Source organism: Mustela lutreola, chromosome 2 (assembly GCF_030435805.1).
Source record: "Mustela lutreola isolate mMusLut2 chromosome 2, mMusLut2.pri, whole genome shotgun sequence".
Taxonomy (NCBI): domain Eukaryota; kingdom Metazoa; phylum Chordata; class Mammalia; order Carnivora; family Mustelidae; genus Mustela; species Mustela lutreola.
In genome coordinates this window covers 128806477-128829079 of record NC_081291.1, presented here as the reverse complement: position 1 = coordinate 128829079, position 22603 = coordinate 128806477, and the positions used below count along the sequence as shown (strand labels likewise).

Genomic DNA, 22603 nt, shown 5'->3' with positions numbered 1-22603 from the left:
TCGGTTTCTAGTCTCCCTCCCCTTCTCACACCCAGGCTTAATCATATTTTGGAACGGGAGAGATCTTTTGTTGGGTGGGCACCCTTTGATTTGCTTGTCCGTTTATTTTTTAATGTGCGGCTAATTTGATTTGAATTTCCTCCAGTTTCCAGGCCCTGCTAGGGAAAACTAAGAGAGAGGAGTAAGCCACTTTTTTTTTTTTTTTTTTTTTTTTTTTTTTGGAAGAGTGGAGAGAGAGGTGGGGCATTGGGAAAGGGGAGGCACCGCGGTTGTGGGCAAAGAGTCAGAGGGAGCAGACAGACCCGGAAGAAAGGAATCTGCTCTGGAATAACACTTTTTTTTTTTTTTCTTTTTTTTTGAGGCTACAGGCCTTGGGCAAAAATGCACCGCTCTGTTCTGATTTCAGCTGTCTTGAGTTGCTCTTCCACTCTGCAATTTAAAGCTGTGACTCGGGTCCTGGACAGGCGGGAGAAGAGGCCTATACCCCAAGGCAGTCAGTGGCCCTGGTTTTGTGCGGTGTGTGGGGGCTCTTGGTTCCCACTCATTGGAGGCAGGCTTTGTGGACCTAGCGTTCAGTCAATTTCCTGGTTCCCTGGGGAGCAGCTGTTAACCAGAGTAAAGTCTTCTGGGGTGTTTCTGGGGCTGCAAGGGGACCTCACCCAAAGGTGTAATTCTCACTTTGTTTAGACACTTGAGGGTCACCCACAGACTGGGAAAGAATGAGGTATAGTTGGTTAAAAAAAATCATTAAAAAGTTCTCAAACTCATGTGCTTTTAAAGTGTTCTGGTTTAAATACTAAGAAAAACTTATCTGTAAAGATAGTGTTCATTTTAAAAGAGATGTGAAAAGTGCAAGATATCATGGAATAGGGGTTGTAATTTCTAATTACAGTATATACAGTTTCAGAAGGATATTCCGGTAACCTTTTAAGACAGACTTTATAAATAGCCCACATCAGACTGTGGACTATTGGAGAGCCAGTCTTCTGGGATTTTTGGAAGAATGCTTGGGATTGGTTAGGAGACTGTAGGAGCCTAGGTAGTAATTTATTCAGGAAGAGATTGTGCCCCTTTTGCTTAATACTTCATTTAACATGGTAGGATTTGATAGTGTCCTTAGATGTTAGTCAGAAGAACTTCTTAAACTTTTCAGTTTAGGAAAGTGAGGCTCATGGGGGGAAAGTGACTTGTCCAGGGTTTCCATCGTTGGTTAAAGTCCAGAATAGGATTGTATTAATAACTCCTCTTTCTTGAATATCTAATGTGTACTAAGCTCTTTGTACTGTGCTTTTTAAATATATTGTCTCATTAAAATTGTAATAGCGGTCTTTAAATTTATGTTATGTTATGGACATTTTACAGACAATGGTGTTGAGGTTCACAAGAATTTAACATCTGTGAGATCACTTTGCTACCAGTAGGGTTTTCTTTGGTGGTGGAAACGGCTCTGTAGCTGCGCTTTCCAATACAGCAGCCACAAGGCATGTTAGCTGTTGTACCTTTGATATGTGCTTAGTGCAACCGAGGAACTCCATTTTACATTTTATTTACTTAAAAAAAATTGTATTTCCTTTTAATTATTTTAAACTGCGACTTGTGGCTACTGGTTACTGTATTGGAAGTCACAGTGTAGAACTTTCTGACTCTCAAATATGTTTGTGTTTAACAGGGTCATACTGCTTTTTAGATCTAGTTCAGTGTTCTTTCTTAACACTAGAAGATGCTTAGATCCAGCCTTCCAGTGGAATTTAAATGCTGAGTCAGCTATACCTCAGTTTTGCTTTTAAACCTGGAGTGGGTAAAATAAGCACTTTTTTTTTTTTTAAATGCTTACATAACATAGTTCAAATTGATGGACAAAAATTTAAGTGACATTTTTTTGTTTGGTTAAACTAATCGTTTGTAGGAACAGCTGAAAAGGCAGGCCTTGTTGGTTATTTTAGTATAATGAAAGAGTGTAAATAGGAGGCACTATGAAAAATCACTGGTGGGGGTTAAAAAAAAAAATGACCTGATAATATAACCATGTTTACCTATTCACTAGGTGATTCTTTTCATATGATGTCATGTCAGGTAAATAAAAAGGTGAAACCATCATTAACTTTTCCTTATGTAGTTGTAGAATTAATCCGAAGAATTAAAATCGTTGCTTTACTACCAAAGAATAAATTCAACTATAAAACACTATATTTCATCTGTGAATGGGGAAGAATATATCTAAGAGGAAAACAAGCAACCAGCAATACTCTTGGTGGCAAATGGTCAAGTAGTTTTCTGATTAGTAAGTTGAATTTATCTTTGTTGCACTTTAGAATTCATCTGATAGGAGGAATTGCAACAACTTTCATGATTTTGTATGAAATAGTGAAAATTTCAGCTCCTGTTAAGTAAGCATTTATCTGGATTCTATCTATAAATGTCCAGTAACTGAATACTTTTTGGAGGAGGGAGGGCATACTACTTTCAGGAAAAGACAAATGATAAAGTAATCTTTTTATTAGGATTTTTAAAGAAGTAACTTTCAGGTTCAGTATAAATATATCTGAATCTGTTGTGCCTTTCATACTTCCCAGGATTAATTACAGTTCATGATCCTGGTGCGAGAGCATTATTTGATCCTGAAAGACCTAGACTTGTAAATCAGCTTTAAATTGATCTATATTATTTTAGTGTTAGGTGAATTGCATGGCCTCCAGCTTTTTCAAACTTGTCACTTCAATTACAGGTGAGTCATTAGTTAATGACAGTGTTGAGATAGCTGAAACACCCTTTTCATACCCATTCCTGACCCTTGGGAGCATAGTTATTTTCAAGGAACCAGGATAAACACCATATTATAAATAGGATTACAGTGTGACCAGTATGGGAACCACCATTTAACTCATGATACCTGGTTCCATTTGTCTAACGTCAAGGCATTTAATACAAGTGAGAGACTTACTAAAATCTTAAAAGACAAAAGATATTGAGAGATGGGCAGATAATGGGCAAAGATTAGAAATCTTAAATGTCTGATGAGGGCTGTCTCTGAGTATCAGTTTGAAATCAGAATCTGCTCTGCCATGGACTGACTTTACTTTTTAACTGTGTATTTTTGATCCACTTCTGAACCTCTCTTAGTTTGGATTTCCTGATTTTATAAAGAGGAAACGTCTCATCCATGCCTTTTTTTTTTCCCCCTGCCAAACGGTTGTCCAAGGAATTAATGAGTCAGTGTATTGAAAAGTGTTTGGTAAAGACTTACACAAACTCCGTAGTCCCTTACATTCCAGAATAGCTGTTCCTGTGACATTACTTTGCACATTTTTAGAGACCTCCAAATTGCATGTGGACAGTTTGAAAAAGAATTTATTTTTCCCTTTTTGATGAGTAAATAAAGCTTAAAGCTTCACATTGTTGTGTTCATTTTCTCCTTATTCTGAATGAATAGTTGATTTGTGACCTCTCAAAAATTGTACTTTACATAAGTCGTCCCAGCTCCATGTTTTGGGCAAGTTTTTCCTTAGCTGTAGCTGATAGCTGGCTAGCATTGCTGACGTGGACATGAGTCTGTTTGATTTGGGGTTTTTCTTGAGATCAAGGGGAAAAATGCAGTCTTTTAGAGGAACTTTCAATACTGAATGTTAGAGGCATAAGGCTTTAGTCATTGTATATTATCCAAGTAAGCCTATTATTTGAGCTTCCAGTAATTACAGCTGAGAATGGGGGGAAAAGAATATTTTCAGGTCCAGGGAGCTTTGCACCTTACCTGTGTTTCCATTTTAGAAGTCGTAATTGCCATTTTTCACATTAATGAGGTTAATCCATTAAATGAGAGTTTTTTGGTAAAAGACATTTTCAAGCAAACCTTATTTCTCATCCTGTGGCTGTTGGGAATATGCCCAAGTGCTTGAGGAGAAGCTTTATTCTTTAGTTTACTTTGAATATAGAGAGATAGATATATCTATACATATACAGATGTACACACACATATATATAGTATAGGTATATATATATATATATACACTTTATACATAAATAGTATATATATACTAGATATATCTATACATATACAGATACACATATATAATAAATAATACAGGTATATATATATACACTACTTATACATAAATAGTATATATATACTATACACTTACATATATGTATATATATGTGTCTGTGTACACACACACACCTTTTTTTGCCACCGACTGTGGCGCAGTCGGTTAAGCATGTGACTCTTGGTTTTAGCTCAGGTCAAGATCTTAGGAGTCTTGACATCAAGCCCCACATGGGGCTCTGTGGTCCGAGACTAGTCTGCTAAAGTTTTTCTTTCCTTCTCCATACCTCCGCACACTCTGGCAGGCGCGCTCTCTCTCTCTGCCAAATAAATAAATAAATAAAAGAATATGAGGTATGGTATGGTGTTATGTGCTTCAGCAAGGCAGAAAGTACTTGCATCGTCATTAGACAGGCAGGTCTCTGTACAAGTCAAGCACAGGCCCGCTGGGCAGATGACCTGATGCTACTTTGGGGCTTTGCAAGGTAGAACTCAGGAGAGGCTTGTGCCTACTCAGGAGCTTATCTGGAGGGGAATTGTTGATGGTGCAGTTTTACTGTCTAGGATCGGTCTCTGTGGACCAAAAAGATGGGGTGTTGGCGAGGGCATGGGGGACAGGAAGTTTTTTAGGCCGCCAGATGTAAATCAGCTAAGGTAGTGTGGGGGTGTTTCTCATTTTGAAAGTGGATCCATCTTTGAATCTTTTCTATTTGCCCCTACTCGAGATACACAAGTCTAGCATTCTGTAACTCCTAGATTGTAATTTTCAGTGCCCTTGGCTGATGAGATGCCCTTGTTGGCAGTGCTCACTGTTGTTTCAGGCATTGGCTCCTAATGTTTTGTTTCTTTGATATCTTGACACTGCTTGTCAGTTTTAAATAACTGGAGGGAGAAGGTTTTAGTGAGATGGTATTTAATTTTATTTCATTCACTTACTTAGTGCCTCAGAAAGCATTTCTTGAGTTCTAGACTAGATTCTTTGTTAATGGGATATTCTACTCTATTCTGACTTTTTTGGGACAAATACAAAGCATTTTTTTATTAACTTACAGGGTATTTTGTTTGTATTTTTGGAATGTTGTGTAGAGAACAGTGTCTGCCACCAAACTTCTAGGGCAGGATGGTAGCAACTTCAACTCTTTAGTCCTTTCTGAAATTTGAGAAGTGTTAAAATTGCAGCACTTACAGGCTATGTTTAAAACTAAATTTAGGGACGCCTGGGTGGCTCAGTTGGTTAAGCAGCTGCCTTCGGCTCAGGTCATGATCCCAGCGTCCTGGGATCGAGTCCCACATCGGGCTCCTTGCTCAGCAGGGAACCTGCTTCTCCCTCTGCCTCTGCCTGCCATTCTGTCTGCCTGTGCTCGCTCTCTCCTCCTCTCTTTCTCTGATAAATAAATAAAATCTTAAAAAAAAAAAAAAAAAACATTAAAAAAAAAACAAAAACTAAATTTATATTGGAATTTAAGTTTTCTGATACATCCTCCTTTTAACTCTGGAAGTTGAAGATTTCTATAAAGGCAACCAATCAGAAAAGTTTACTTGAACTAAGTTAGTTTGATACCAACTCCTGGTCTTCAATTATGAAGAGCTTTCTGTTGAAGTAACTATCTAGAAAATTGTCTTCATATATGAGCAAATGTAAATTTGAGAATGATTGAAGCCTCTGAAATCCCAGGAAATAGCGTGATTTAATTTATTCCTAAGGGATTTAACTTCTCTGTAACTGGTGAAAGAGGGGTCTTTATTAAAAATAACTCCATTGTTCTTGATGTAACTAATTAGGAATTTGCAATTATCCAGGCAAGCCTAGGATAAAGTTTGGTTTCCTATTCTCTATGAAAAGGTTTTACTGTTAACAGAAGTTTAAATAGATCATAAGAGGAAATATTTTCCAAATTAGGAGAACAAACTATTTTTAAGCACTTTGGAAAAATCAGTTGTAAAAACAGTGTAAAACTGCAGTAGGGGTTGAAGCTGGTTCTCCTGGGGGTGTGTTCAGTAGAGACCCAAGAGCCCTTGGCATTGTTGATTAACTCAATGCTATCCCTTGCTAGGAACAGTTTACTAGCAAAAGTTAGAACTATATTTTTGTATGCAGAGTAAAGCACAACAACAAGCAAATATCTTTCACACCTTACCCCACCAGTAGACTTCAGTTATGTCTGTTTATTTGTTTTGGAGTTTTTCTGTTGACATTTGCTTCGCTACTTGTTAATTTCTTTTATCACCTGTAAGCACTTGGTGGCAGATGGGTGAGAGCAGGTGTTAAAAGTTTAAGAATATCGTTATTACTTTTAGTTGCCTATCTCCCCTTCCTAGCCATTTGGGCAAACTTGTGGAAAGTCCTGGATGTAGTATTTAAATAAGCCCATTACGCTCCCTCCTCTGCTTTTACTAAAGCAGGACCTTCCTGGGCAGCTGAAAGAACTGACTGGTAAGAAGAATAAGTTTCTTTAAAAATACTTCAGTGTATTTATATCCAGTTACTCAGACAATGAAGTTTTCGAGTATATGACTTTTTAGGGGTCAGTTTTTACAGTACAAGTTTTATGTGTGGGATACTTCATATATTTTTAGGATATTATGCTTTTTTTTATATTTTGGGTTTTTTTTTTTCCCCTTTTAAGTGTCTCTTCCATTGTTTAAGTTGTTTAAGAGGACAATACTATCTTTAGAGAGTGCTTTTTCTGGTTTTTCTTTTGTGTTTTTCTCTTGTCTCAAAAATGATTCCATTTTAGAGTAATAGAGTTAAACATTATTCTGAATTAGTGAATCAGAAAAGACTTGAAAGTACATTGACTTGGAACCCTACTGTATTGCTGTTGAGCACATAAAAGGTAGAGCTGCATGGAAAATGGTTTTGTGGTTTCTCAAAAAAATGAATATAGAATTACCTAGCAACTCCATTCTTAGGTGTGTTCCCAAAATAATTAAAAGCAGTGACTCCCACCGATACTTGAACACCAGTGTTTATAGCAGCGGTGTTTATAATATCGTAAAGGCGGAAACAACCCAAGCGTCTATTCACAGATAAATGGATAAACCAAGTGCAGTAGATACTTACAATGGAATATTATTCAGCGATAAAAAGGATTGGAATGGTATAAAATGCATGAACCTTGAAAACATGCTGAGTGAGAAAAGCCAGACACAAAAGGACAAATGCTATGAGTTTCCACTTACATGAGGTACCTAGAAGAGATAAATTCGTAGTCACAAAGTAGAATAGAGATTACCGGGGCTAAGGGAAGGGGAATAGGAGTTCCTGTTTAGTGGATATAGAGATTCTGTTTGGGATAAGGAAGTTTTAGAAAGACTCACGGTGATGGTTGTGTAACATTGTGAATGTACTTAATGCCACTGAAATTGTATGCTTAAAGATGGTCAAAATGATAAATGTGTTGTTATGTATATTTTACCATAATAAAAAGCAAGAAAAGATATTGAAGATTTATTCCACACCATCTCCATTTGTCTCTAGTTGCTCCGCCTTGGTTTACCTCCTTACTCCTTACTGCTGGTGTTTTTTTGTCTGTTTTTCTTTCCTCCTCCTCCTCTTGCATTCTTTTTTTTTTTTTTTTTTAAAGGATTTTATTTATTTGACAGAGATCACAAGTAGTCAGAGAGACAGGCAGAGAACGGGGGAAGCAGGCTCCCTGGGACCATGATCTGAGCTGAAGGCAGAGGCTTTAACCCCCTGAGCCACCCAGGCGCCCCCTCCTCTTGCATTCTAAGGAGAGATTCCCCTAGGTCATTTTTAGAGATCAGAGTGCCCTCATTTTATTAACTGACTTGAATTTAAGACCCTGTTTAAGAGTAGTAGATCTCTGGAGGGAGGGGAAAAGACATTTTAATATTTAGATGAATCTGGTAGTTTATTAATACCCAAAGACAATGTAGGTACTTAAAGGTAAAGTAATCTATGCTGAATTTCACTGTGAGTCAGCCAAAAATCAGGGATGTGCACTTAGACTTGTCATATTTTCTATTCCATTAGCTCTTCAGTACTTTAGGAGAAATACTTAGAAACGTTCTAAGTTGTTTCAGTTAGTACGCACGTTTGAAGTGTTTAGGTGCTAACATTCTTCTGGTCCTTAGACTAAACCCTGTTGGAAGGGATAGAGTGAAGAAAGCATGTAGTATTCTGTTTTATTCATTATTAGCAGTAATCACGCCTCAGATAAACCTCATTGGCTGCGATACTGCCACTGCGTAAAGGTTTTTTCCATCATTATGAACTTGTCCCTTGCAGCTAGTAATTTTGTGGTAGTTACTGTTCCCTGAATGTTGGTGGTTTGTTTTTGTTTTTTGCTCCTGAGATACTGCTGTTGAGTTTGGGTAGGTCACTTACAAAAAGATGGTGGGATTTCCATTAAGTGATTAAGTATAAAACTTAAACATCAGGTATAAAGTGCATGTTCGGAATACAAGAAAGAAAAAAATTCAGGTGGAAAGATTTAAGTTCATACACAAATAAGTTATAGGGAAAATTACATTACTTTAATTATATATGTATGTAATTAAAGTAATAAAAAAAGTATTTGTTGTCCATAAGAGTTCATTAATTCCTGAACTCCTAGAAAACAGTATAAAGTTGCAAGGGTATATGATGGTACTGAGTGTGTGCTCTGCTCACTCTGTGGTGTACTGTATTTTCTTTGCTGTGTATATGTAAACGGTATTCATGCCATAGCAGGTGATTTTGTGGCCTACTAATTACTCCCTCCAGAGGCATTCTCATGACCAACTGATAACAAAAGGCAGAGAGATGATCTCTTTATATCTAGTAGAGATATGAAGAATCATAACTTGTTTGCAGAGTAGTCTTTTGTTGTTGTTGTTAAAGATTTTACTTATTTGACAGAGACCGTGAGATCCCAAGTAGGCAGAGAGGCAGGCAGAGAAAGAAGGGGGAAGCAGATTCCCCGCTGAGCAGAGAGCCAGATGCTGGGCTGGATCCCAGGACGGAGATCATGACCGGAGCCAAAGGCAGAGGCCTAACCCACTGAGCCACCCAGGCACCCTGCAGAGTGCTCTTCATTAATTTTTGCCTACTCTAAAGAAAAGAATGTCCTATTCCATTTTGCATACCCTCATTACGTTCCAGAGCCTCCTCTTAGGTCATTTGTAGTTTTCTTTAAATTCTTCTAGGACTGGGCACCTGGGTGGCTTGGTGGGTTAGGGCTTCTGCCTTCAGCTCGGGTCATGATCACGGGGTCCTGGGATCGAGCCCCGCATCGGGCTCTCTGCTCGGCAGGGAGCCTGCTTCCCCCTCTCTCTCTGCCTGCCTCTCTGCCTACTTGTGATCTCTCTCTATCAAATAAATAAATAAAATATTAAAAAAAAATAAATTCTTCTAGGACTTTATCTGTGCTTTGGAGACCATTTGTCCTTTTCGGTGTTGTCTTATTGTCTCCTTGCCCCTCTAACTTGAATGTGGGAGTGATAACTGATTTAGGGTCTTTCATGGTGAGTGCATAGTAAATGTCCCCTGGGTGGTCAGATGGATGGATTCCAAGCTGGAATGTGCCATTTACACGTCATGCCTTTCCTCAGGTGCTCTGTCAGTATTTCTACTGAAGTTGACCTTTTTGAAACATGGGCCATGTTGTGGACATTTTTATTTCCAGCACTGTTCCTGAGGTTTTTTTTTTTTTTTTCTCATAGTAGGCATCTAATAAATATTTAAACAAAGTAAAACAAAGGCATGAGTCACCTTCAGTGCAAGTCTGGCTTTGCATTTATTACTAGTTTTTAAAGAAATGAAAGGGGCACGTGGCTGGCCCAGACAGTAGAGCATGCAACTCTTAATTTTGGGGTCGTGAGTTCAAGCCCCATGTTGGGTACAGAGTTAACTTTAAAAAAAAAAAAAAAAAAAAAGAAAGGAAAAAAAGAAAAAAAAACTGAAAGTTTTCCAGAGAATAAATGGGCTTTTTCATGTCTGTGTCAGGTTCCTCATTGATTTTAAAAATTTTAACAAATAGCTTCTATTTTTATTCCCCAAAAATGTGGTCCTCGATTATATATATCTTGCATATCCATTGGACTCAGTGTGGGAATTAATAGGTAAAAATATGAAAAAGATAACTTTTTAGAGATTGTGGTAGTTCAAAGTCATCCTTTTATAGGGAAATTCTAGACAGGTGACATGAAGGGATAGAAATAAACCAAAATATGCCTTGTTGAGGTATTGTGGGTCCATCTGAAAGGGGATCCTGTGAGACTAGTGGCCAGAGTGTTTGGTGTAAAACTAAGACACGGAAAAAGAGTCAAAGAGCATATCATGAAAACCTGAGGAGCATGACCTCAGCTATTTGAAGGTAAGGAGTTTTACCTTATTTAGAAGGTGGAGTTAAAGTGTGTTGAAAGTAGAGTCTCGTGGAGCATTATAGCATGAGTGGGATGGAGGGTGCAAGGGGGCTCTTATTCATTGTGGTCTGGGGTGTCATCTGGGAGTCTTTACTTTATCAAGTATTTCAGGTGAATGATATGATCAGGCAAGTCTGGGAAATTGACCTTCTTGACCAGTGGCAGACGAGAAGTTGTGGAAGGAGTGCTTAGGAGACCAGAAGGACTCTAGTTTAGAATCAGGGCAGAATTGAAGGGTTTGGACTTAAAATGGTTTTATCATCCTATTCTTCAGGGCAAAACGATCACCTGCTCTTGGCAGTTTTATATAGAAAGGAGTTCAGGACACTTGTCATTTGTGCGCCAAACTTAGAAACACTCTGTGGCCACAAATAAGATGTAAAACGTAGTAAGTGACCAGTAACTGTCAAGCACCTACCACACACCAGCCATATTCATAAACCTAACCTGGAAGGTAGGTGTTGTTTTCTGTTTTTCTGTATGTTTCCAGTATCTGCAGCAGAAGCTGGTAGATACCAGGTGCCCTATAAATGTTAGGTGAATCAAAGATTAGAAAGGCATAGAAAGTTCGCAGTATCACCTAGACTGTTCCCAGAACTTTTCATCTGCATCATTGCTCTTCAGTAGTTCCCATGAAGTACCTTATTTGTATATTCAGACTTGGGGAAGTGTTGTGCTCCCAGGTAACTAGCTGGATTCTAAGACTGAGTTTTAGTTGATGACCTTCCATGTGCTCAACCTTTTGCCCAGAAAACTAAAATTTATTTTTAAAATGATAATAAGGGGCACATGGGTGGCTCAGTTGGGTAAGCGTCTGCTTAAGACTCAGGTTATGATTCTGGGGTCCTGGGATTGAGCCCCACATGGGCTCCTTGCTCCGTGGAGAGCCGCTTCTCCCCCGCTTCTCCCTCCCGTTTCTATCTCAATCTCTGTCTCTTTCTCTCTCAAGTAAATAAAATCTCAAAAAAACCCCCAATAATAATATTCTGGACATTTCCCAAGAGATTAGATTTTTCCTAGATTGTTTTCTTAATCTTGGGATGAGAGAAACCGGATTATAGTGTACTTTGTAGAAATACATAAGAAATTCAATATAGTGAATGGAAAAAATCTAGAGCAGTCGGTTAGGAAATGATAGTGAAGTTTTTACCTTCTTCAGACGTTTGAAAAACTCAGATTTAAGAAATCACTGAGTAGCAGTACAGTTTTGTTCATCTTACATCCATCTCCTGGAAGCCTTTCATTTAAGTTAATTTATACAGAGCAAGATCCTGTGCTTACAATTTGCACCTGGAAAAGCAGAGCCTGCCACTGCGGATACTAACCCTTTCTCTCCTTTTAAGGCTAATAGTTTGTGGTGTTTGGGTTGTCCCAGAGGCTACCACAGAGATGGGACCAGCACAGCAGTGACTAGAGGGAGTCTCTCCTCTGAGCTCAAAGAAGCGGCTCCTGTAGTTAATGAAAGGTGACCTCAGGATTCAGAGGAGCCCTGTTGCTTTCCCAAACGGCCCAGGCTAAACCTGGGGAGCTGGCAACCCTAAATGCTTCCTTTGTTAGAAATCATTTAGTTCTCTACTCCATCTTTAGAAAGTGAGTTCACTGAGGTGAGTTAAGGACAAGGCTCTGAAGTGGGGCCCAACTTGCTTTTGTTCCCTGTGTGGGGTGGTGTGGACTCAGACTAATGAAGATGCCGCCCTCAGGCTGTCTTACCTCAAGGTTTCCTGCTGCTTCCCGGAAATGCCCTCTGGGCCCAGAAGGAGCTCTGCCCTGCTCTGGGGATTGTGTTCCCACCCAACAGGGAGGGCTCTTGGAACCTCCTTTCCTTCTTTCTCTTCTGAGCAGAAGGAAGGCTGTAAATGGGGAAACATGTGAAGAAGTGCTGCTCCAAGCTGGGCTGCCTGAGCAGCCTCCTCTTTGGGGAACTGGGGACTGGGACTCCTCTCCTGCTCTCAGCTTTCAAGGCTTGCTGGGGGCAGGTTTGCAGATGCAGATTACCCTGGCTATAACTCACAGGAGGACTTACTTTTAAAAATCTGGGACGCCTGGGTGGCTCAGTTAGCTAATAAGCATCTGCCCTCAGCTCCAGTGGTGATCCCAGGGTCCGGGGATCGAGCCCGGCATCAGGTTCCTTGGTCAGCTGGGAGCCTGCTTCTCCCTCTTCCTCCTGCTCCCCTTGCTTGTGTGCCCTCTTTCTCTCTGACAAATAACTAAATAAAATCTTAAAAAAAAAAAAATCTGTTGTGTCCCATAAGATGTAAAGAGAACGGTTTCAGGCATTTATTTAAAAAGGAATATGTTAATTTTAGGATTTGGGCATTTTATTTGCTTATTTTTATTTTAAATTGCTCAGACCCTCTTCAGTCTAACCCTTACACACTTTCACTACCATCACCTGAAGGTGGAAATTTACTTCATTTTGGGTAAGGAATACTACAACTCGCCTGTGTATATAGATTCATGTTCAAAGAAATTACACAATCAGTAGTTTTAGCCTCTTAGAAAGGAAGTAAGTTTAATTGTTAAAATGCTGTTTTTTCTTTTTCTTTTCTTTTTTTTTTTTTAAAGGAGAAGTATGGGGAAGAGAAAAGAAATGGGTAGCAAATTTAAGGCTTATATTTTATTTCAGTCTTCAATTAGCAGCGGATATCTCAATTTACTATAAAATTTCTTCACTAATGAAGAAACACAGCTATTTCCAGGTCTGTTTACTTTTCCATATTTTAATCCTGCTATGTGCTTACTGAGCCATTCCTTTAACTGGATCTTAATGATACCTATCAGAATCTGAAGAATTTTAAAACCTAACTTTTTAGACTTGGCCATTTGCTTGTTACATTAAATTTAAACATGGAGACAGTGTCCTTTCCTATTTATATTTCGCTTTCTGATTCTCTTCAATTAAGCTCAGTGTTCCCGGGAGTTTGCTTAAACCTATCAGGGCATAGTAGTTGATTCAGAAGTGAAAGAATTAAGAATTCAAATAAATTTCATTTCATTTGGGGTAATTTTGGGTTCCAGGTGTTTGCTTGTTAACTTGCTAGTTTTGCAGGTTTTCCTTCTTTGCTCTTTGTGAGGAGCCGGGATTATAGCCTGAGGAGAGGAGGCCAGGGTTTGGGGAAGGACGTAGCACCCACAAGGTGAGCGAGTTTGTTCCTATTATATTTCATGTGGGATGGCAGGTTTTCCAAATTCTAGTTTCCACTGAGTCATCCATGAGTTCAGGAGAGGGACAGTTTCTAGTCTGCTGTCAGATATTCTGCTTGGCAGATGAACGGAGAAACCTAAAAAAAAAAAAGTGTTTTTTAACACACTTTGTGTGTTTGTGTATCTTCAGTAAGTTTCAAGAAATTGATAACATTTTTCATGAAAAAGTATAGAATGATTTTCTAGAAAGTTTGATTGCAGGTAAGGTAGATTAAAAGGAAACATCTTTTAAAGGAGATCCTTCTTGGGAATTAGTCAGCTGCTGTCTATGAAAGCAGATTTCCATACGATTTTTATATTAGGGCATGGGAAGCTACAGATATAACTTGGGATTAATGTTTTGGTAATAGCCGTCATTTGTAGTGGAATGACTGAACCGGTGTGCTCTGGAGAAGACCTAAGCTTGAGACCGCACTGTGTGGACTAAGTCTGACTTTGGTTACGTTAATCTCCATGGCTCTTTAAACAGGAATTATTAGGGCTCTCTGGCTTGGCACAGAGCTTTGAACAAGGGCTTAGCAAGTGATAGCTGCTATTATATTATTTTATTCACTGACTACAGACCAGTGTAACTGTTGGACATACTTCTTAATAGGATGATCGTTAGGTAAAAAATGTTCCCAATTATTTTAAATGTATATGGATATTAACCATCAGTTTTGTCTTGGCCTTGCCATTGATTGACTCCTTGAGTATCCTTGTATACATGATAGCTTTACCGCTGTTCTCTAAAGCTAGACTTTGAGTCTCTGCCTTCCTTAGTAACATAGTAGGGGTAGAAAATGAAGTAATATATGTAAGGAGCCCTTTGGGGGGAAAAAGAAGCCTGTCTGAATGTCAAGCAGTACTAGTTATTACAAGTGCAGCTTCTACCCATATTTTTCTTCGCTCCTGTCCCTGCAAAGAGAGGTTTTCCCTTTTTAAAAAGATCTGTGACAGCTCTGCTTGCCCTCCTCAAGTCTAGGATCAAAGGAGAGTTGTAATAAAGGAAGAGCCCCTCCCTCCCGTCCCCTCTTGCTTTTCTCGTGGATGTTGTTCTAACTGTTTTTAAGAGAGAAGAGCAGGACTTGACATCAGTGGGTGAGACCATGGGGCTCCGGAGACCTGCCTTTCATCTTTGGGTCACCACCTCTGTTCCTCATTTCTGTAATGGCATAAAGCCTCCACTGCAGGTTCAGATGTTGAAGTGTTTCTTGAAATCGTAGCCACGTTTGCTGCTTATTTTTTGGATGCTCATTTCTTTAGTGTGACACACAGTGTTTGGTAGAGGTGTCAGTGAATAGAATAATTTTTTCTGCTTTGGCCATTCCTGAACCTCACCAACTTCTTAAAAATTGGAAGCCTAGATCCAAAAGAGAGAAGAAAAACAGAACCGAGTTTTAGCGGGTTGTTTACTGGCAGGTTTTTTCTAGACATAAACACAGTTGAATGGAAAGGATAATAGGGATTGGAGCCTGTCTTGCTCCTTGAGAGTGAATGAGCCAGTGTTAGACCTTAACGTTGGAGAAAAGAAAATAACCTTCACCTTTATTAGAAAAACAAAAACAAAACCCAGGCCGGCAGTGTAGGCTAACTGGTGAAAATTAAAGGTCAGTTTCTTCAGTGCCCCACCTCAGTGCATGCCTCGGGCCATGTTAATAATGGCAATCCTATTATTTTCTTACAGTAGGCAGGAAATGCTGTCTGCACCCATTAGATTTGTTTGAGAGGCCCTGGCTGGAAATGAAGAAAATTAAATTTTCTAACTTGCAGGGAGGAAAAAAAAAAAAAATCACACAATGCAGCATAGACATTGACTGTTGGGCTGGGAGAAGAACAATGTCATTAAAAAAAAAAAACAAAACAAACCCCACCTTGATATTCTTAATCTCCATTATAGGGAGGTTTGGCCCTTATCCACATGGAAATCATGAGTAGATGTCTGTAAGTTAGGTGTGTAGAAGACCTTTCTGAGTACTCTCAGAACTGCCCCGTTTCTCACATCCCCCACTGGCTTTTGGAAACTTGCTTGAAGGAAGACTTTGTCACAGGCCCCCCCCCACCCCAAGATGAATTTGCTTTTCACAGGCATTGTTCATGTTGAGGAAAATTTGTTTATTCATTAGGCCGGTCAGTTACTCTGTGGTCTTAATAACAAGAAGAGAAAGTTGGTATTAGTTAATGTGACAGAGAAAACATGTCAGCCTGTCCCTGCTTATCCTAATCATTCTGTCTTTCAGAGTCACACCCGCTCATCTCACAGCTCACTTGATTTCCACTCCTTTTGTGTCTTTGTCTTTGTTTTAGATGATCTTTTAAAAGATGATTTTTTTTTTTTTGGCAAGTTAATACCCCTCCTCTCTTTTTCTGAACAAGGCAAAAGATCTTTATTGCTATTTTGATGTTTGCTTTATTGGGATGTTCTGTTACAGATTCTCAGTTGGTATATAATTCATTCTTCTGAGACACTGAAAAGCTTTTGGATTTTCCCAGAAATATGTGATGAAAGGAAGATCTTACATTGAAGGGACTTGCTTAAAAATGACAGGAGTAGCCAGTGCTGGAAGAAGCAGATGTTTCAGTCTTTGTGTCTAGAGGAGGTAAAAGAAGTGATTCTGTTTTAATGGATCTTTAGTTCATGTAGAACAGAATATCTTGTGTTCTGTAACTGAAGCACCATAACTTAAGGTCATCGCATTGTCGCCTTGACTTCATACCCAGAGCTTTTTCTTTACTTCCTAAGATGATCTACTAGAAAGGACGTTGTAATATCCTTATAGAAGAGAAAAGTGAACCAAGGGATCCTTTGTGAATGTTGTCCTTTCTCTTTGTCTTAATCCCTAAAACCTTTTAGCAGTTTGCCTACAGTGGTGACCCTTTTGCTCCTAATGGTTTGCTTCTGGTTGTCACCAGCCACGACCTACTACTTTTATATGATATTTATTTTCCTCATTAATTTGTCACTATAATTATGTACAAGAATAAGCAAAGCATATGATTCTTTCATAGTAATTCTAGTATATATAGCTTATCTTTGTTTTGTAAATTACATTTAAGGGTAGCACATGACCTAGAATGTATCTTGGAGACATTTTTTAAATCCGTATTTGTATTTCATTTGTAAAAAATATGGCTTTCTATTAGCTTCTTCCATAATAAGGGTCTCAGGAACCATTGGCTCCCCCAGGTTTTTTTCTGTGTTTTCTTTTTCTTTTTTTTTTCCTTTTCTTTTTTTTTTTTTCGACAACTCAGAGATTAGTGCTCCTCAGCGCACCTGCCACTAATTGTACCCTATGGCATGGGGAATTTGAAATTTACATATAAAAATATTTTAAGGGCTTTGAGAAATTTCACCTGATATTCAGAGAGTATTTGGGAGTCAAATGTTTTGATCTGAAAAACTGTTTTCGTGATTAGGAATTTGAAATAGTTGTATTCTATTTGGATTATGTATTATGTATGGGTTATTAACCAACTAGCTGGAATTTGCTGTAGATTGTCTGACTCATTTATTTGAAATACTTCTGGTGTATTTAGGTTTGTCCAGAAATCAAGACAAAGATACAGCTTAGGTGTTATTGTTTATTTTCCTTAATCAGTAACTCAGTTCGTGTTTTGCCATGGAAAAGTAATCATTGGAAACATTATACCTGATAGCCTATATAAACTTGCTTAACCTTTAGCATAATGATATTTTTTCCAGGATACTAAGCGGATGATTGCGTATAAAGATGTTTATCTATAGTTCAGTGAATTCAAGCTTTTAGACAAATAGAAGCCATGTAGCCCTTCTTCCCTAGCGCTGTTCTTTTGACTGATTTGGTTAGTGAGAATCTTCATTTTGAAATGTTTTAAACCACTTGTGCATCTGATGACCTCTATCTTCCTGCCTTCAGCTTTCGGGAATACATGTTTGAATTTGCAGGAATGTGAAGATGTAACCAGCTCTTCAGTTCCTGTTTGCTGTGAGAGGTCTTTGTCCTCAATTGGCTGTTGCTTATTAAAAGTTGTTGCGTAATGTGCTTCCATCTTGAAGGGAAGACCCTCGTAATGACCAGCTGACACTTAGTTCTCTGATGTTCTCTTAGGATTCTCATGACTCCGTTTTGCAGTGACCCTCTGAAATAAGTAAAAGTGAAAGATGGTTGGGGCACCTGGGTGGCTCAGGCAGTAGAGCATATGACTCGATCTCAGGGTTGTGAGTTTGTGCCCCATATTGAGTATAGAGATTACTTAAAAAATCTTAAAAAAAAAAAAAAGAAAGAAAGACAGAAAGACAGTGGATTTTAATTAGAAATGATAAGGTGCTCTCTTCTGTGTCAGTCAGTCCCATTGCTCCGGTCTAGGGGGCTGGTAGATGTATGTTCACAGTTGTAGGTGGTGGTCAGGTGAGAGTTGGTGGTGGTAGAAGACAGAGGGTAAGGCATATTTATGAGTTGGACCCATGCCCAGGCTTCTTTTGGTGTCCCCTGGATTACAATGCTGATTACCCACTGTGGTGAGAGAAAACCGTAGTGGCCCACATCCTATTTTTCATTTCTCCTTTAGAAGTAGAAGACTGTAGGAACTGTTGGGTAGCATGAACCAGTACCTGAAGCTTAGGGAGCCTTCGGTTCAGTTAGAAGTAGCTAGTCTGTCCAGGTGTGTGGCAAGGAAAGGAGCAGGGAGACTTCTAATTCCTCTTTGTGTTCTCCACTAACAGAAGTTCCTTGAGGGCAGGGACCATGTCTGTCTTTTTTCTTTTTTTAAAAAATATTTTATTTATTTATTTGAGAGAGAGAGAGAGCGAGCAAGTGAGCAGGAGGAGGGGCGCAGAGGGACAAGCAGACTCCCTGCTGAGCGAGGAGCCTGACTCCAGGCCTGATCCCAGGACCCTGAGATCATGACCTGAACTGAAATGATGAAGAGTCACTTGGGTGCACCCCCCCCAGTTCTTTTTTTTTTTTTTTTTTTATAATTTTTTATTTTTTATAAACATATATTTTTATCCCCAGGGGTACAGGTCTGTGAATCACCAGGTTTACACACTTCACAGCACTCACCAAAGCACATACACTCCCCAATGTCCATAATCCCACCCCCTTCTCCCAAACCCCCCCCCCACTTCTTTTTATACAATGTGGCAAACAGTAAGTATTGACTAAGTGTTTACTGAGTAAATGACTTAACCACAGCAATACATTGATACTGATACTCCATGTGTTTGAACCAGGAGGAAACTTGCTTGTTATTAATTTTAAAGCTGTGTTCCAATTCTGATTCTTGGAAGTATATGAGATTTTCACTTTAAAATAACTGAAATAGGGGGTGGTTCCTGGGTGGCCTAGTTGGTTTACATGTCTGGCTTGGCTTCGGTCATGATCTCAGGATCCTGGGATAGAAATATGGTAGGCTCTGGCGGGCTCTGGGCTCACTAGGAGTTGGTTTGTTGTGTTATCAACTGCCCCCCCACCCCCCCACCCCCCGCCTCATGCTTGCTCTCTCTCAAATAAATAAATACATAAATAAATCCCCAGGTTGCTTTAAAAAAAATAAAATAACTGGGGTGGGGTGCCTGCCTGGCTCAGTTAGTGGAGCTTGTGACTCTTCAGATGGCTGGGTTGTATGTTCTTGACCCACATGGAGGTGTGGAGAGGACTTAAAAATAACAGCTTTAAAAAATAAAATTATTGAAATGCCTGAAAATATGTGAAGATCAAAAGATTTTTGGTGTTAGTAATAATTAAGAATTATTTGTCTTGCAAATAAACCAACTCAAACTAGCTTAAGCAAAAAAAAAAAAAAAAAATAGTTGAATTCGTTGTACAAGAAATGAGGGCAGTGTTCCTGGACCACTTGAGATCATGGAACCAGTCCTGGAAAGTTGCTGGGAACCATGGTTGCTTTTCTTTCTCCTTTCTCTCTCTCCTTCCTTTTTGATTTGATACTTCTTCCTTTGTAAAGTCCATCCTATATGAGTGGTTGTGCTTCTGAACTTGTAAAGGTTTATCAGTTTTTATTTTTTTCCTTCCAAAATGGTAGGGTCTGCATATTATGTTTCAATAATGAATTGAAGGTATGGATGGTAGATACATTGTTACAGTGATTTTGAAGCAAATTCTTTTCCAGTGTGTCATTTACAGTCTGTTTGTCGGAGGAAACTTAAGTGAAGAAAGAATGACCACTATTCAGTCAAACAATGATATCTATATTTTTCCGTTTCTTGTTTCTTTAAAATGAACTGCAGTCAGACTGGCCAGGTTGATTTCTTCCTTTAAATCCTCTTAGAAACTGTGCCCAGTCCATTAATTGCTTTGTTCAGTGGGCAGGAAGCGGTTATGTTTGTACAAGTTATGCAATCTTGACTAAGTTGGAGCAAAGAACTAGAGATCCCTGATCTTTTTTTACAGAATTAACTTTTCTGGTCCACAAACAACGCATGAAGCATGAACTTGATTACTGGGGGACACTTAGCAAAAATCCTGATTTATGTATCAGCATAGCTCCCTGTTTCTGAGAAAAACGGTCGCATGAGATGCTCATGCTGGTACAGAGGTTAAGTTTGTGCAGTTTTACTTCCTTCTTAACAGTTTCTTACGTATGCAAAAAAGATGTCTGAAGCTTGTGAGCTGCTGGCATTACCACGACGAGTCAGGCCCCACTTGCTCCCCCACAAACCCCCTCGCTGGCCGTTTGGAAATTTACTCTTTCTATTCTGTGGTTGGCACGTTCCCCCTCCCCGCCTCTGTGTCCATCCCTGTTACTTGCCTCTGGTATCCCAGTCATCTGCTATTTTTCTGCTTCCGGAGAGTGGGATTTTTCTTTCTGTCACTATTTGATGATTCTTTAAGCATTACGATTGATATTTTGCAGTTTGAACAGAGCTGATTTAAAAAAAAAAAAAGATTTTATTTATTTATTTGTCAGAGAGAGCGAGAGAGTATGAGCAGAAGGAAAGGCAGGCAGAGGGAGAAGCAGCCTCCTGCTGAGCAGGGAGCCCGATGCAGGATTCGATGCAGGACCCTGGGATCATGACCTGAGCCAAAGGCAGATGTTTAACCTATTGAGCCCCCCAGGCGTCCCAGAGCTGATTTTATGTATAGTATTTCTAAGTACTTTTCTCATCTGCCCATTCATTTGTTCAGTCATTCTTTGCCCTACTGTCATTTTGATTTCTGTTATTTCCTGAAGCCCATATATCACTGAGAGAAAATATAGTCTTAATTAAGTGAAAACAGAGATCAAAGTGAGAGGAAAATGAACGAAGAAGTGAATTTAGGTCGAGTCAGAAGATAGTTTCCTTCTATAAAATACGAGATACTGATCACTTCTTTGAAAGAGGGAGATTTGCTGTATTAGTTGCATGTGAATGTACTCTCTTTAGATCATGAAGGTTTCTCTTGGGAGTGATTTGTTGCCATTCTTGTTGGCTTGTATCTTTTGCTTCCTTTCTTTGTTAAATACTTTTGAGGTAAGCCTTAATTTTTGCAATTTTTGTTTCTTCAAATGTTCTGTAGTACGCAGCATTCTTGGTGTTGCTTGCAGTCTATTCTTTGCACTTCACCAAATCACCTGCCTCAGCCCAAAATGTCTTCCAAAAGTCCCACTTTTCCTTACAAGTCTTCCTCTTGTTCAGAATCTTGCAGCTGTTGATGCCCTCTCCTCCTGCTCCACTCCTCCCAGAAGTTGATGGTGGTACTTGCCTTGGAATTTCCACTGGAGCCTATTAAACCCTTGGGAGGAGGGAAGGTGAATCCATCGGCATTCACCTCTCTTTCTCCTATGTCAGAGGGGGACAAGGAATCCTCCTCATGCATTCTTGTGCTAAGGATTCCAATCTGCATTTTCTGCTCCAGGATCTGAATTCTCTCGCCACCATTCCTGCCTGATAAGATTGCACATCTCTTCCCTGTTCTCAGGGACAGAAGGATTCCATTTGGAGTTGGCTCAGGACAGTCAGATACCAGTAATTTGGTAATGATTACTTGACACTTTGAAGGCAGACTCACAAAATAGCTTCTTTATGAAGTGAGCTGGGTGAAATCAGGGTGGGATGATCTCGAATGAGTTTTCCAGCTCTCTTAACTCTGAATCTGTGAATTCATCCTCAAGGAAGAGTTTGTTCATTAGAAGAGTGAGACCCGTAATTGCCTCTTTTCTACTTACTTGTCTATCTGCAGTTTAATTTTGTGAGCTTTGTTTAGCAACTTTCCTCATCTGTACAACTCCTTACAACTTCTCTCTGTAAGAAACAGCCTGCTGCCAGACATATTTTCACATTGTTCAGTTTTAAACTGTTTTTCTTAAAGGATAAGCTAGTTTCCCAGTGGAAGGTGTGACTTTTGAGATAACTGCCATGTCTTTGAAATCTGGAAAGAAATATTTGCAGTAAGTCCCTAGCCATTGCTGGTCAACGTCTTTCTGCTTAGAACACTCCTGGAGCGGATTACCAAATTTAAGCCTCTGAACTTTCATGTTACTCTTATTCTGAGCATGTTACGTGAAATTGGTCTCGGTCGGACTTTTCATGTTCTTGGTGGAGATGTTGAAAAGCTCCATTTCCATTCACCATTATTGTATGTACCTGGCATGTCATAGGCTCTCCATTTGGTTCATTGGATGAGTGAAGAAAGTGATCCTGCTCTTTGGTCAACAGGGTTGAAAAAGAAGTCTGCACCAACTTTACAGGATACCATTGAGCTTGGGTTCACCCCTGTTTCCCTGTGTATTACGTGATCCCAGGATTATTGCAATCTTACCGATGTCTCCATCACTGAGGGGACAGACTCGAAGTATCTAGTAGATTTCCATGGGCCATTTCTGGAGAACTGCAATATTGACACACTTAGGTTTCTTTCTGGTTTAGAGCTGGCTCTTCTTAGTGAAACTTGCAGAAGGTCCTACTTCCTGCCTCTGAGATAGGGTGATAGCATCACACCCTAAAAATGTCACCTTGTTCAGAAGTGACATGATCGCTTTTCAGTTTGGAATATTGGTAAGCGGGCAGATTTATGTGGAAGCACTTTGTTTTTA

The 22603-nt window shown here is 39.3% G+C and overlaps 1 protein-coding gene and 1 pseudogene across 2 annotated transcripts in view; one reads left to right on the top strand and one right to left on the bottom strand.

Moving 5' to 3' along the window:
• The window catches only part of FNDC3B (fibronectin type III domain containing 3B), a 345426-nt gene that overhangs the window by 1671 nt on the left and 321152 nt on the right, over positions 1 to 22603 (top strand). The window lies entirely within an intron of this gene.
• Positions 8196 to 8259, bottom strand: LOC131826119 (U4 spliceosomal RNA; annotated as a pseudogene).